At 39.9% G+C, this 16293-nt stretch overlaps 1 long non-coding RNA gene across 6 annotated transcripts in view; it reads right to left on the bottom strand.

Moving 5' to 3' along the window:
* Positions 1–1062: 1062 nt before the first annotated feature.
* LOC116285466 (uncharacterized) overlaps positions 1063–16293 on the bottom strand; it is a 63523-nt gene continuing 48292 nt past the window's right edge. For 4 of the 6 annotated variants that reach the window (XR_012059700.1, XR_012059697.1, XR_012059699.1 and 1 more), the window contains 3 exons: positions 10219–10331; positions 1665–1871; positions 1063–1550 (listed from right to left, as the gene is read on the bottom strand). This is a non-coding gene — a long non-coding RNA (uncharacterized lncRNA). The remainder of the gene's footprint in view (positions 1551–1664; positions 1872–10218; positions 10332–16293) is intronic. The other 2 variants (XR_012059701.1, XR_012059702.1) reach the window with 1 other exon arrangement.

The following is a 16293-nucleotide window of genomic DNA, read 5'->3' as shown; positions in this document are numbered from 1 at the left end:
TCATGGCGCCACTGTCTCCTTGCTCTTCCTCTGCCCTGCCCAGCCACCCTGCTCTGCTGTGACAGACCCCCACTCAGCCCAGAAACTGTAACTGGCCCGATTTTCACCACCTCTTTCCAAGGCTATGTGACTGAATCACTACTGTGTGTTTTGGTTATGTTTTCTCACTCAAGTGTGATCAAAACACTTGTCATCTTCCACATTTACATCCAGAAACCCCAGCAATGGCGTAGAGAAAGGAGTGTTCTTCTTCAGGGAAAGGATAAAATGGTGCTGTTGTATTTCTCCATCTGTGTTTTCAGAGCCCTTGAAAGAGCAGCATACTTGTTATTTAAAAGGTTATGATATTCAGAGAGAAAAAAATATCGTCAGGGTACAGTAGCTGCACTGGGTTTTGCTCCAAAGGCAGGAAATAGCTTGGCCAACCTGAAAATAAAATATGCTTCTCCTAAGCAGCTAAGCTTGTTAGACTCCCAGTCTGGTGGCAGGAGCAGCGTTGCATACATAATGTGGACACGCCAATTCTTTTTCCAGAGATTTAAAAAAATCTTTCTCCTATTTTTTAATTCCACAAAAAGATTTTCCAAAATACAAAAAAGATTTTGCTCCCATGTTTCAACTATCTTCATTCCTCAGATTTATTACTGTTGTTGCTTTCCCAGCAGACATTACCCAACATACCCTCAGGGAAAGGAAAGCTCTCAGCCCATCAACTTTCTGATGCCTCAGGAACCCACTTTTTCCATAGAAGAGTAAATGGGTCACTTCCCTCCTCTGGCCTCACTACAAATGCTACCCACGCTTGCCCCCTATCCTGTTTTCAGAATTGAATGACCAACTCAATTCTGCAAGGCCTCGACTACATCCGGTTAAGGTCACGGTTGATACTTAAAAGCAGTGGTCTTTTTTTTCCCCCAAAGGCTAGTTTTTATCCCTCCCTCCACCCTTCCTCCCTTTCCCTTTTCCCTCTCCTTCTTCAATAGCGCTGTTATGAAGGGTCTGGCCACACACAGAGAATATTACAGGAATAAAACCTGGGAAAGAGCACACAGTTATGAAATATTAAACTTAAACTTCTCTTTATTTTGCTCCCTCAATTCTCCTCCCCCTCCAAGAAAACACGAACCCCGGCAGATTTGTGGTTCGTGTTATCTTCAGCTGTAAAAGCCAGCTGAACCAACAGAGCAGCCTTCTCTGTTTCCTGCTGCCTAGAGTTTTCAAAAGGAGCTACTGTAAAGGAACAGTTCCCTCTTTGGCCTATCGGACAGCTTTCTTAGAGGGAACAGATTAAACTAGCATCAGGCAGAGAAAGAACTCTGTACGTTGTAGAGTTCTATACAAATGAAATCTATTAACATTGGGAGTTATTCCACAGCAGTTAAAGAGAGGAGGGGCAAGGACAGGAAAGTCAGAATGCCAGTTAGTGCCAGAACACGGTATTCTGCTTTTTCAGGAGTGATTTTTAAAAAGAGATGAAGAAGAAAGAAAGTCGAAGGATCCGTCCATTTCTTCAGTCAGCTCCAACGTAGGAACTGCAGTGGGGATTTGGCCTGAGGAAAGATTACCACATCAGACATTGATTCAGCTAAAGCCAACCCATTTCGAGGTGTCACCCATTAATTTATTGACTGCAAATAGGAATTTTGCCCAAGGCCAGAACTCACAATTGGTCCCAGTTGACCTGAAATAGACTTCCACAAGTGGCTGGGGAAAGGGAGTCTGTCTTTAGGATGTCTCTCCCTGGTCCACTCTTTCTTTCTTTATTCCATCTCCTGCTCCATCACACCGATAACACAGCATTCAAAGAGCTTCATTAGTCGATGGTGTGCAAACAGCTGCTCAAAGGATTTGCGACTGGATTGATCCTGACGCTGCCAGTACAAATAGCACAGGGCAGAAATGACTGTGCTATCCAATTTTGACATCATCCCCTTTTCTTTCTTTCCCATCCCATGTACTAAACGTTCATTTAGTAAAAGAAAAGACAATATTCTTACAGAGTGGCTCCTTGCATTATGATGAAAGTCTTTGTTTATACATGTTTTCATATAAATACAAAATGGCTACTATTTTTCACTTCTGAAATGCATATTTAACATGCAAGCTACAAAAGTGAGAAAGAATATTAAAGTAATATTTTGGGGAGTGATGACATGTGTAGCATTCTTAATAGTTAATCATTGAGACTGGAAAATGAATAGACATTTGATGTAGCTGGGAAATGGGCTAATGTTTTGCTAAGATTAAAGAGTAACTCTTCCCTTCCCTCCAATTGTGAGGCAATTTTTAAGACCCTCTGTGACATGCAGCTGAACTCGAGCTGCCCTTATAAGACCTGGCGACCCAGAGGCTAGAAACCAAATGATTTCTACCTTAGAGAAATGAACAATCACATAGGTTCACAAGGAAGCTTATGTAAAGATGGTCTTTGTAGCATTTCCAGTAGCTAAAAACAAACAATCCAAAAGCCACATAATTGCAAATAACAGGGGAATGGCTAAATAAATATGACTTACCTATACTACAGAACTCTGCAACACAGTTAAAAAGAATGAGGTGAAATTCATGTACTAATAAGGACCTATCTCTAAGACACAGCAATTAAAAAAACCCATACTTAACACTTATACATTGTTGATCAGAATGTAAAGTGGTCCAACTACTGTGGAAAAAAATATGAAGGTTTCTCAAAAAATTAAACACAGAGCTACTGTACAATCCAGAAATTCCACTTTTGGGTATACTGCCCCAAAAATGAAAAGGAGATTTTGATGAGATGTGTGCACTCCCATGTTTATTGCAGCATTATTCACAATAGCCAAGATATGGAAACAACCCAAATGCCCCCTTCATTGTATGAATGGATAAAAAAGATGTGGGATATATATATATATATATATATAATATATATATATTATATATATACTATATATATATAGTATATATATTGTATATACATATACATTGTATATATATATATATATATATATATATACAATGGAATATTACTCAGCCATGAGAAAGGAGAATATCCTTCCATTTGTGACAACATGAATGGGCCTTGTGCAAAATTTTATTAAAACAACACATACTATTTATATTAAAAACATACACACATAAAACAATACTTCATAGCTTCTACCTAGAAGAAGGTCTGTGAAGAAAACATGGTAAACTGATAAAAGATTCCCTTGGGAGAGGCTGGGGTGGAACTGGGATTAAGAATAGTGATGATCAAAAAATGGGCAGACCTCAACAGACATTTCTCCAGTGAAGACATACAGATGGCCAGTAGGCAAATTTAAAAAATGCTCAATATTGCTAATTATCAGAGAAATGCAAGTCAAAACTACAATGAGGTATCACCTCATACTGGTCAGAATGGTCATCATTAAAAAGGCTACAAAAGATAAATGCTGGAAAGGGTGTGGAGAAGAGAGAACCCTCTTACACTGTTGATAGGAATGTAGTTTGGTGCAGCCACTATGGAAAACAGTATGAAAGTATGAGTCTAAAAATAGACTCACCATATGATCCAGAAATCCCACTCCTGGGCATATATCTGAAGAAAACTCTAATTTGAAAAACACATACACCCCAATATTCAGAGCAGCACTATTTATAATAGCCAAGACATGGAAGCAATCTAAAAATGTCCACGAACAGATTATGGAATAAAGAAGTTGTGATATACATTACAATGGAATACTACTCAGCCACAAAAAAGAATGAAATAATGCCACTTGCAGCAACATGGATGGAGCTAGAGATTATCATACTAAGTGAAGTAAGTCAGACAGAGAAAGATCTATATCACTTATATGTGGAATCTTAAAATAAATGACACAAATGAACTTATTTACAAAAGAGAAAGAGATTCACAGACACAGAAAACAATCTTACAGTTACCAAAGGGGAAAGTGGGGGGAAGGGATAAATTAGGAGTGTGGCATTAGCAGATACAAATTACTACATGCAAAATAAACAAGATCCTGATGTATAGCACTGGGAACTATAGTCACTAGCTTATAATAATATACTCAGTAGCTTATAATAACCTATAATGAAAAAGAATATGAAAAAAAATGTATAACTGTATCACTGTGCTGTACACCAGAAAATAATACAACATTGTATATCAACTATATATACTTCAATAAAAAAAAGAATGGCGGTAAAAGGGGAGTTTAGTCTTCTATTTAATATTTTCATTTTTTACAAAGAAACCGTATCCATATATTACTTATGCAGTTTAAATTTAAGTCCTTTTAAACAATCACAGTATTATGAGGTTAAAACATTAATTTCTTGCTTTGCTCTATTTAGCAGACCCTTAATACTGTCATGAAAATCAGCTATTCCTCTTCCTGAGGCTTATGTACTCCTGATGTTCTGTTCTAGCAGAGCAATGGGAAAGGAGAGTAAACAAAGTCAAATTGGAACTAAATCTCAACATGGAATAAAACGTCAGTTATCTCCCTTCTCCACTCTTTCTTGGATCTACTACTTCTCAGTGGCCACCCACAGCTACCCTGAAAGAAACAGAATCTTAGAACTGTGAGGCTCCATGGCTTTTGCTTTGGCTCCCTTGTTTTTAAGGTGAGGGGACTGGTGTGCTCAAGTTAGTGTCCATTGCTTCCAAGGACTAATCCTGTTCTCCACAACTGCATTCTATTGCCCTCCCTTGGGAGGGAGGTGGGGGCGGGTTGTCTTCCCCGTCCAGCTCTGCAAACTCCTCCTACTAATTTCAGCAGCGAAAAGGTTGCTTTTTTCCTGAAAAGATGTTCTACAAAGTAAATTTTTTGTGGTGATAAATTTCAGTAATACTACTAATTAAAAAAAAAAAACCTCAAAAAAAGTTAAGACCAGAAGGTAGATTCAGTTTTAATGAAGTGTTCTTCTTTTACCTTGCTTTTATGTTGCTCCTTTTTATCTCTTCATCAAGGAAACTGTGTTCCATCGAGCCTCGGGGTATGATAAATAACTTACAAGGATGCACAGTTGTACATTACTCTCTTGACAGGGTGACTCACAACACTGATAGGTATTATCTACATTCTTTAAATGGTTTCCTGCAGGGGTAAACCCATGCACACCCAGAAATACAAAAGCACATGAGGATCAAATTTCTACAGGTGACTTGTTTGGCCCATCCATATTTCCTTGCAAAAGGTTGCTTAGAAAACTGCAACTACAATCAAAAAGGCATAGGCAACTGAGGAACAGATGTCAGCATTCTCCTTGGATCTGGAGCCTTCCAGGATGGTTCAGTAAACAGCTCATCTCTCTAGCTGTCCAGTCCTTCGTGGGCTCCAAGAGAAAAGGGTGGTGGTTGTGCTGGCTGGGAGAGGCATGAACAGACTGAAACCGTGCCTCCCTAGCTGTGCTTAAGAAACTTTTTCCCAAGTGTTTTTCCAAACAGAGGGAGTTCCATAAAGCGACATTTCTCCCTTTGAACTTGAGCCTTTTGGCATTTTCATTTACATCTGCTTAAACACACAGGACCAGGGCTTATCAGTCCAGCATGTGCGGGGCCTTCTAAACCATGAAAGGAAGCTCTGGTAAAATTATGATTTTTTTATACCTGACAAGCTGTGACCTGTAGAAAGCTTTGAGTTCTGGCAGAAACACAAAATCAATTGAGTTTCATCTAAACCATTCTCTGGCTTTCAAGACCCTTTGATAAATCTCAGATGGAAATTCTTCAGTCCCACAGAAGCTCAGGAGGGCAACCGTACACTTTGATTTTTGACTTTATCATGTAATTGAGGTGGCGTTTTTATTGATCAGCTGCTCACTGGATCAGTGGGTTTATTAATCTGCTTTTCTAGTCAAATAACTTGATGGGACTTCATTTTAAAGTGATTGTAGTGTCTGCAATAGGGCTCCCCATGGGCAGTGACCATAAGTTACTGAAGTCAACATTTTATTACAAAGCCCACACACAAGCAGGGTAAAGATTCAATCAAGATGGGAAAATTGAGAGCCTTAACATCAACTTCCTGAATTACTGCAACAATTGGCTTCTTTGCTTGGGGGGAAGGGGAAGGGAGAAAATTAATCCACTCTCCACACTCCAGCAGGAGATATCTTTCTAAAACACAAATCCGATCATGCCTGTACTCTGTATAAAGCCCCACTGCTCTTGGTATAAAGAACAGAAGACTCGCCCTAGCCTACAAGATCTTCCAAGTCCTACCTTTCTAGGCTTATCTCTCGCCCCTCACGCTGAAAGCTCTGCCACCCAACTCTTTACAGTTGAAGGAAACTCACCAGCCTCCCTCTTACTTCTCGGCTTTTAAACAGGACAGTCTTTCCGCTTCCCCTACTCTTCAGCTAACTAATCCTTATTTGCCCTTTGGGACAGTTTAACTATCACTTCTTCCAGACTCTTTGGGAGTTTACAGCATTTAACACACCAATTTGAATTTTCCTTCTATCTTTGACATTAGATTGTAAATTCTTTGAGAACAGGGATCGCATCTTAGACACCACGTTTATTGCAGCGTATTTTGTAATACGTACACATTTTTGCCCCTCCAGAGTATGTATTCCTCTCTGGAAACATGTTGTATGATGTCTGTCTTCCCAGCCAGAGAAACCTCCATGAGAGCTTCTCTGGCTCATCCACAGTATATAGCAGGTTTGGGACACATAGGAGGCATTCAATAATATTTTGCTTAATATTAATGTAATATTAAAAAATAATGTATTTGCTTAATTAACTCTCTGCAAAGCCTAGCACAGGGTCTGGCAGGTACTCAGAATTCACTGACTCTAAGGCACCACTGACGGTGAGATGCATCACTATTTAATACGCCTTGGGAATGGGAAAAAAGCCTCCCCCAAATGATGACATACGCTTATTGAAATGATGACACTATGCTTTCTGATTACTTCGACATTTTTCTATTTAGTGTAAGAGAATTATTTAGTCATAGATATTTATCATAGCTCTTGCAAGTGTAAAAAAGAAAATATAAGCAAAATAAATTGCTTGAATTCCCTAAACTTCTTCATACTCAAGAGTCTAACTCTGCTGAATTACCTTCTAAATTCAGAGTGGTCATTTGTGCCATCACGAGTGTTGGTGTGGCACTGTTTTTTCAAAGAGTGTGCCACTATTATCTCTGGGATTTTCTTTCAAGCCATTGACACCCACCATTTTGCAAGTTTGGGGGCTAGAGCCTTGTTGATCCTACCAAGTGTTAGATTTCAAAGGACAATTCATGTGCCTTTCTCAAATAGTCCGTAAGAAGTCAGGTGACAGAAATAGGAAGAGACTCAGTTATCCAACTGTGCCACCAGGAATGGTAGGCAAGTAGTACAATTGATTGTTCCAGCTGACAGTAATGCAACCCACCATTAATGTTAAAATTTAATGTAATTTTAGAGTAATAAAATATGAATAAATATCTGGCCTAGAATTGATGCAATGTATAGGGGGAAGGTATAGCTCACTGGTAGAGTGCATGCCTAGCATGCACAAAGTCCTGGGTTCAATCCCCAATACCTCCATCAAAAATAAATAAATTAATAAGCCTAAATACCCTCCTCGAAAAAAACTGATGTAATAGGTACGTGTACTGAATAAGTGAGGTTGATGGAGAAAAACATACAGAAAAATAATTCTAGGAAGTTAATCCTCAAGATATAAGTAATTTCACATTCAAATTCTGGTCTCATTCACTGAAAATATACTATGTGCCAACTCTGGTGCTTGGTTCATTTGTTTACATTATTTCACTTAATTTAACAATATGTGCATAATTCCCAGGTGCTATAATCAGTTCCCAGAGTGAAACAGATCTACTTTATTTATCATTCTGTCTCCAGAAATCCTCATTGACCTGGAAATTACTCACATCAATATCATAATAAAAACTGATTTCCACAATTTTGCAATCAGAAAAGATCTTCATAATCATCAATTAAATATTGGGTTCAGCGTAGTTTTACTGTCAAAGATATTCTATAATAATTCCTGAGGACTGGTAATCTATGTCATGCATATTCTTTTTAATTAAAATATTTAATTAACTTGAAGTTCCCATATGGCTTCAAAAAGCAACTATTAAATTAAAATGCAAAGACTCATACTCTTAACTCAAAGATGGAACAAACAGCTAGAAAAGTTCATTTCAGCCTTGGTTTTGAAAAAGTCTGAAATGCTGCAAATAGTTTCAAAAGGTATCTTGAAATTGTCAAAACAAATATCGAGACAAAATCAAATCCAATTCTCTCTAATTTAAAAATATAGGCACGCTATGTAAGGTAGAATTAGGAGACTGGGTGTTATACTCCAAAGGCTAAGAATTACTCAATTGGGTAAAATCTCCACCCACATCAATTTGAGACCAATTCTCATAAAACCAGGGGTGTGTGTGTGTGTGTGTGTGTGTTTTGCCAAAGATAACCAATTAATGGATCAGAGCTATCCAAAGCTTATCTGATGATGAATCTTTCAGGAGATGTTGTCTCAAGTTATCTGTTATCTATTAATCCCCATTTCCTTCCAGCCACAGAGCCTTGGCTCCTTCAAGCTGCCCTGTGGCAGCTCTGATCTATATGCTGTGAAATCATCCCAGCCGCATCATTCTCCAGCATTATTTGAAATTTGGGTGTTTGACATCCGAAGAAGTGGAGAAAAGTTCCATGGTGGGCCTGACAGTACAGAGGCTAATTTCTAAAGGGCAGAGTAATAAAATGTCATTCACTCACACAAGCCCCTGCGGTTTTCAAAGCAAGAGCCAGTGTGTTTTCTGCCACAATCTCAGAAGGGCAATTAGTGGAGGGGGAAAGGGGCGGGGGAGTCTGAAGTCTTGCCAGTGTGTAACTGTACCGGCTACAAAGATCAGTTGTTAGCTCACTTCCCTGGTCACTAGGGATAACGTGGATGGTGGTCATAATCTACGTGGTGAGGGTGATGCTTTGGGATGTGTTTGTTTGTTTGTTTTTAATATTACAGTGGGTGGTGCTCAATCTGAGGGCCAGCCTAATTTACATAGCTGCACAAAGCCCTGCGCCTGCAGTTAGTTCCCAGTTGAAATGGAACTATCCTTACCGATCATATGAGCAGGACTTTCTGACCGGGGCTGGAGATTAGAAGGATTCATTCACCCGTGGAAAGGCCAAGGTGGGAGAACTCACCCCTCCAGAGAAGGAAGGAATCTACACGAGCGGGAAGAGAAGAGGGAGAGCAAAGCCCAGGCTGCGTGGGCGGGGGGGGGGGGGGGGGGGAGGCTGTCAGGGCAGCGCTCCAGGCCCTGCGGGCCCAGGTTATGTCCTGTCCTCAGGGCGGGCATCCCCAGCAGGCACAGAGGGCACAGTGCCTGGGAACACAGTACTTTCAGGGGCCTATGAAAAGGTTTTATTTCTTTAGAAATCAAGAAGGAAATAAATGAACTTTAATGTTGAAGAAGATATTTTAATATATAATATTAATATATTTGTCTTTATTCCAACATAAAAGAAATTATATTAATTTCTTAAATTAAATTAGAAATTAGAAAGAAGTGCCTTATGCCGACCAAAGTCCCCGTGTGGTCCTGCCTGTTGTACTGGTTAAATGATACAAAATGGCTGAGAACCAACCATTTTAGACCTACAAACAGAGTGGCTAGTCAGTGTGTAGAAAATTTCAGTTATGGAAGATGAATAAGTTCTGGAGATCTGGTGTACAACTGAGTGCCTGTAGAGGACAATCCCGCACTGTACACTTAAATCTGTTAAGAGGGCTGATCTCATGTTAAGTGCTCTTACCATAATAAAATGTAAAACAAAATACAGTTTAGACCTAATACCTACTCTCAGAGGACCTTTTGCTAGTGTGTAGAAAATCTCAGCTCAAGTTAGACAGGCAGAGAAGGTAGAGAAAGCAGTCCTGTCTTTCCATGCCTCCTACCTCTTCCTGTCCCTTCTCCCCTCTTTTCTCCTGCTCCCTCTAGTTCTTCTCTCCTCCCTCCTCCCCTTCCCCTCTCCTTTTGCGCCCTCCTTCTCTTACTTTTCCCCTCTCTCCCTAACTTCCAGGAATTTTCTTATGGAACCAAAGGAAGGTTGGTCATCTCCAGTCCTGGGGTCCCGAAAGGACCTGAGACTGTTCCAGGCACTCACCCTGCTCCTCCCACCTCTCAATGCCATCTCTGCTGTCCTTCTCTAGGACACAGATAGGTTCCCAATGGGATCAGCAAAGCCCAGGTGAACTCAGATCAGGGGTACCTGAAGCTCTCCAGGGGTTGGGACAGGAAGCAAGGCCCAGAGACACATCAATTTCTGAAGCTCTCTTGATCTTCCCACACTCTTCCTCCATCCTTCATTCCTAGGATCTTTATCTGGTGAGGAAGGAAAGAGGGAGGGGAAAAACAGAGTCTACCTATTTGCTTATAATTTACAATGTTTCTTATCATTCAGGACAAAGACTTTGCTATTAAAAGCCAAGAATTTGCATTTTTTTCCCCTTCTGATTCCATCCCTGACAACTCTTTAAAGAAATGGATGTCTTCTGGACTAGCTCCCCAGTAGGGAAGTCGCCAGGTAAATAAGGACTATGGCATAAAGCAAAGAAATTACAGACTCACCTATCACCCACTACAAATACTAATTAAACTTACTAGGGCTAAATCCCAGAGTTGACTATCATGGAGAATAAGGCAGTATGTTATCAATATAAATATAAAAATAGATAGAGCCCTACTCTCAAGGAACTACAGTTTAATGGAGGAAAATCCTGCCAATAAATGATACAAGAAAATGAACATAAATGAGGAAAAGGGAAGTGCCAGGTGGGGGTTGACAGAAGTAGCCAGTATCCAGACGTCCCATGGTGATGAAAAGAGCTTTAAATCTACGGCACGGTCATGGGTGATGGTGGATGAACTACTCTGGTCTGTAGCCTGTTGAGGAGGCTGGGTGACTTCTGCCAAAACTCAGCCCAGAGGTGCAGTTAAACATTCAGACTTAGAGAAGTCCTGCAGGGCCGAGAGGAAGAGGACACCTGCAGTCCAGGTGGAAGAAGAGAGGACTGACTGAGTGCTCATCCTGCAGAGCCATGAAGGGAGGAGCAGGAAGACAAAGGGATTTGGCTCAAGGCTTTTATTTATCTGAAAATGTCAAAGAACCTTTGTTATATTACTGATGTTCAGAAATTTTGAGAGAAAAAAATGAAGAAGATGGCCATTATCCAGCTTCTATAGAGAGAGTAACAAAAGCAAAATGGTTAACTTCTTAAATATATCACATATCTTGAGTAGAACAAGAACAGCAGGGGAGAAGCACAGAGCCCATTTTGTGCCAACTTTAGTTTGGGCTTAAATGGTGAGGCTGGAAGAGAGAGGTGGAGCTGGGGAGTGGTTAAGCATTAAATAATCAACCATGACTAATCGCTGAGTTTAGCCTGAGTGAATTCACTCTGCAAGCATAACGCTCATCAAAATGTAGCTTATGCAAGGCTCCAGAATGGGCTGCATGTCACAACATAGAGCTACAAATCCCTGCTTTGTCTGCAAAGTCATAATCAACAGGGTCTAAGGTGTAGCATTCGGTATGGCTAGGTGACATGGAATGGTGCCCCAGGTGAGTTCACTTTTGATGAAAGTAGGTGAAGGTAAGCATTTTATTTATTGCATTGTTGAAAGTGAATCTGTGTAGTCAAAGGGTTGTTTGTTTGTTTTTTGGGTGGGGGAGGTTGTTGTTATTTTTAATTCAAAGAACATGCTATAACAAAATATAGCTACCTTTCAGGACAGACCTGGATTCATATTCTAGTTCTGTATTTCTGTATTGAGCTAGCTACATGAGGCAATTACTTTATCTTAAAATGAGTCCCCTTCTAGCCCTAGAGTGCTATGATTACATTATTTGGTTATTGTGAAGAGCCTGGTAGGCACTTTCCTCTGAGAAGGTGGAAGAGCAGCTGAGGAAAAATGTAAGACACCATTAAATCTACTTACCGTTGCATGTTGGAAAGAAAAATAATGAATTAAGTAGGGATTCTGTCAATTTCCTTCCTACTCCATTCTTTACACTAATCCCAGCTTTCAAAAAAAATGTGTATAAGTTATGTAAAAAACTGCATAAGGGTGAGCCATAGGACATTCAAACTTACTACTTCTCCACTGAGCCCACACACTGAGAGGGGCATACAGTTGGAAGTTTTGACACATTTGTGTGGAATTTTGAAAACGGGCTATGTGTTTAAGAGGTACCATGCTATATATATTAGCTATATTTGAGTCTGATCTATACCAGGGTTTCTTGACCTTGGCACAACTGACATTTTGGACTGAGTAATTCTTGGTTGTAGGGGGCTGTGCTGTGCATTGTAGGATGTTTAGCAACATTCCTGGCTCCTACTTACTAGATGCCAGGAGCAAACTGCTCCCCCTCCAGGTATTGCCAAATGTCCTCTGGGAGACAATTGTCACCACCATCCCCTCCACCCATTAAATATTATGGTTCTGGACAAAATGACCAGGTAGACTATGATGTTTGCTTTTGATGTGTCTGCCCCTGCTGCCTTTCCTGCCCCCTCCCTCAGCCATTTCTTGATTCATCCATTCAACAGATGTTTATTAAATAACTATGTGTTGGGTACTGTACCGGGACAGTAATTAATAAGCAGTGAACAAGAGGATAAGTAGTGAACAAGAAGGAATGATACTGGCTGTCATGGAGTTTACAATTTTGTAGGGGAGACGGCGTGAAAAAAAATCATAAATAAAAGAGTATGTAGTGCAAAAACAGCAGTTCAGGGAAAGTGCACACACAGTTACCGCCATTGCTTCCCCAAATCCTGTTACTATTATGGTAAAAGGTTTAGAAAGACATAAACCTACAAAGGAATGGTAGTTGGTAGAGGAGGAGAACAATAAAAGTGATCAAAACAATGAGTTAGATGGATAAGATGAACTTAGTGAACTTAGAGGAAGCTGAAACCCAAGACCCACAACAAAACAAACCCTCATGATGCTTGAAAACACTGGGCTCAGAGAGGAAAACCTAAACGTCCACAGATGAAGAACCTAAACGTCCACAGATGAAGAAGAAAGCAAAACAGATCACATGCAAAGATATGTGAATCAGAATGGCATCGGACTTCACAATGGCAGTGCTTGAAGCTGGAAGACAACAGAGCAATACCTTCAACGTTCTGAAGAATTCTTCCAACCAAAAATACTATACCCAGCCAAATTATTAAATAAGTAATAAATAGAATGAAGATGTTCAGGATATTCAGGGTGTCAAATTACTTCCCAAATGTTCCAGTTTTATATCACTGCATAACAAACTACCTCAAAACTTAGTGGTTTAAAACAACTCTATCCCATATGTTTCCAAGAATTCGAACAGAGCACAGAGGGGACAGATTGCCTCTGCTCCTCAGTGTCTGAGATCTCCGATGGGAGGACTGGAAGAGCTGGGAGCCTGTCAGGCTCTTCTCTCTCTTTCTACATAGTCTCTCAACATGTTTAGCTTGGGCTTCCTCACAGCAGGAAAGTTCAGATTAGTTCAATTTACATTGCTCCAAGACAATAAGACAGAAGCTGCCAGTCCTCTTGAAGACCAGGACTAGAACCATCATTCTCTATTAGCCAAAGCAGTTACAGGCCAGTCCAGATTCAAGGGAAGAGAAATATACCCTCCTTTCAATGCACTAAACCAGTTCTTAATAGATCAAGAGGTGTTCTGTTGCCAGTAAGACTGGGATTGAGTTGAAGAACAAAATGAACTATGTGAAAAGATAAAAGATCTACCTTTATGCCTGTTGAAAAGAAACCAAATGGATGAAGCTTATGTGACAAGACCAAATCACACCAAGTAAGGAATCTGGATTGTGTTTATTTGAAATTACAGGGAAAGAATATGATCTGAGCCATATTAAAAACAAAAAACAAAAAAACTCCCACTTTGCCGTGTAGCGAATGACTTGTGAGGGAGCAAGCATGGAAGCAGGGAGACCAGCTGGATAGCTACCTCAGTTGGTGACTTGGACTAAGAGAGAAAAGTAGAGAATAAGAGAAACGGTCATATTTGAGATAGATTTTGGAAAGTGAGCTGAACAGATCTGCTGATGGATTAAAAATAGGAATAAGAGAAAAAAGGAATCAAGGTTGATTTCTAGGTTTTTTGTCTGGAATGGCTATATAGATATTAATGTCATTTACTGAAATGGTAAAGAAAGGATAGATTTGAGAAGGGAATCAAAAATTTAGGATTGAAAATTATTAGTTATTAAATTTCATATCAAGGAGGAAGTTGGATATGTAAGTTTGGAGCTCAGTGGAGCTGATGAAATTAAACTGGAAATCATCATCATTCAGGTGGTATGTAATTGCCTAGAATGAGGATATTGATAGAAAAGAACAGAGAAACTAAGACTAATCCTTTGGAATAATCAGAAATATAGGAGTTGAGCAAAGAAAGAACACCCAAAAGGAGGAAAACAAATACTGTCAATGATATAGGAGGAAAACCCAGAGGAACACGATGTCAGGGGAGCCAAGGGAATTTTAAGAAAGAGAAAAATTAACTGCGTGCTGATTGGTCAGTAAGAGGACATCAAAGAGAATGTTGCCATTATATTTTGCTAGCTAGTATCACATATAAATCTTGGTGATCTTGGAAGCTATAGTTGAGAGGATTAGGAGGAAAGGATGTGAGGGGTTAGAAAAATTAGGATTTGAAGAAGTAGGTGGAGAAAGAACAAGGAGCCAGGGTTCCCTTAGGAAAAAAGGATCCAACACCTCTCACTCTTTTTCTGAGAGATGTAGAATTAGGAAAATACATCAAGGTGCCTTGTAAACTTGATCCAAAAGCTACTGTTGTAGGAGTAGACAGGACTGGTGGCTAGCCCCGGCCTGAGACAGAAGTGTGATAGTACTTCTGGGTATGAACAGGAGCACTGAATAAACCCTGATCTACTCTACGTGGATTTATCTTGCATCCTTATCAACAGTGTGGGTTGAGACAAAAAGATCTGGTTGCTAAGAACTGTAACAATAAGGCCATAGCCAGATTCTGGCCAGGAATTTTCTGTGACAGAGCATAACCTAATTAAAAATCACTTTCCCATGGAAAATTTCTGTGAATGAGAAAGGCTTTTCTCTACTCCCTTAGTCCTAGTCACAGTCAGGACGCAGTTTTACCTGTCCTGGTCCTGACTTAACCTCCAGAATTAACTAGAGAGAACTAACCATGGAGCATTAGCAATTTCGTGCCAGCCAGGTCTCTGCTACCACCAGCCTGGTGGCAATTAACAAAATCAAACTCATTAGCTTCATCTTGGGATTTCTTAGCAGCCTGGGGAAGAGTGTTAGCCCAGAGGACCCTGACCACTTGGGCTGGGAAGCTTCCTCATTGAACTTGGCCAGAGGGAGTAAATCAGCCTATTCTTAAAAAGTCTTACTTATCACTGGGCCACTCTGGGGAGAAGGAATGTATCCCGGCTTCTGTTCTTCAGAGACAGCCCCCAAGGCCAATAGCCTCCCACTGTAGTCAGCACACATAGAACCAACTGGACCCACTCCTCAAGTTACTCACATGAACTTAAGAGATACCTGATGGACAAAGAAGCAGAGGCTGGGATTGTGGAGGGATATGTGTTGGCCTTCCAGACTTTGTTCTCACTGATGCATTGTTTGAACATAAATAGTGCAAGAAGATATGGCAGCCTTGGTTCACTTTCTCTATTCCCTTTGCATCTAATTTTTTTTTCTTTTTCCTTGATCTGTTTTCAATTCTAAAGACAGATAGTATCTAAAATGAGACTGCTCCTACTCCATTTCAAGTCAAATTCATTTTGTAATAATTATATAAAGGGATATATCTGAACATGATTGCGGGCACATACTCAGGGTTAACTATATGTTGAGTTTTGAAATCTAGCTAAATTGGTGAAGTGATTTATAGTACACAGTTCATGAGCACTAATGGAGTTAGAGTCATGGCTGGTTGATATCACAATGGATGTAATATGTCATGCTTTTTTCTAACATCTTTTTTGAAGTATAACTTATATACCATGAAACTCACCTATTTAAAATGTACAATTCAATAATTTTAGTAAATATACAGAGTTACATAACCATCACCACAATCCAGTATTAGAACATTTGTATCACTGTGTAAATAACTCTCCTACCCACAGGCATTCGAGCCCAAGCCCAGACAACTGCTAATGTATTTCTGGGCTCTATAGAGTTGCCTTTTCTGGACATTTCATATAAATGGAATCATAAAACACACAGTCTTTTGCACCTGGCTTCTTTCACTTAACATAACATTTTGAGGTGCATC

This window comes from Vicugna pacos, chromosome 2 (assembly GCF_048564905.1).
Source record: "Vicugna pacos chromosome 2, VicPac4, whole genome shotgun sequence".
Lineage (NCBI taxonomy): Eukaryota > Metazoa > Chordata > Mammalia > Artiodactyla > Camelidae > Vicugna > Vicugna pacos.
Note: the sequence above shows the minus strand (reverse complement) of the source record. Positions and strands in the feature narration are given on the sequence as shown.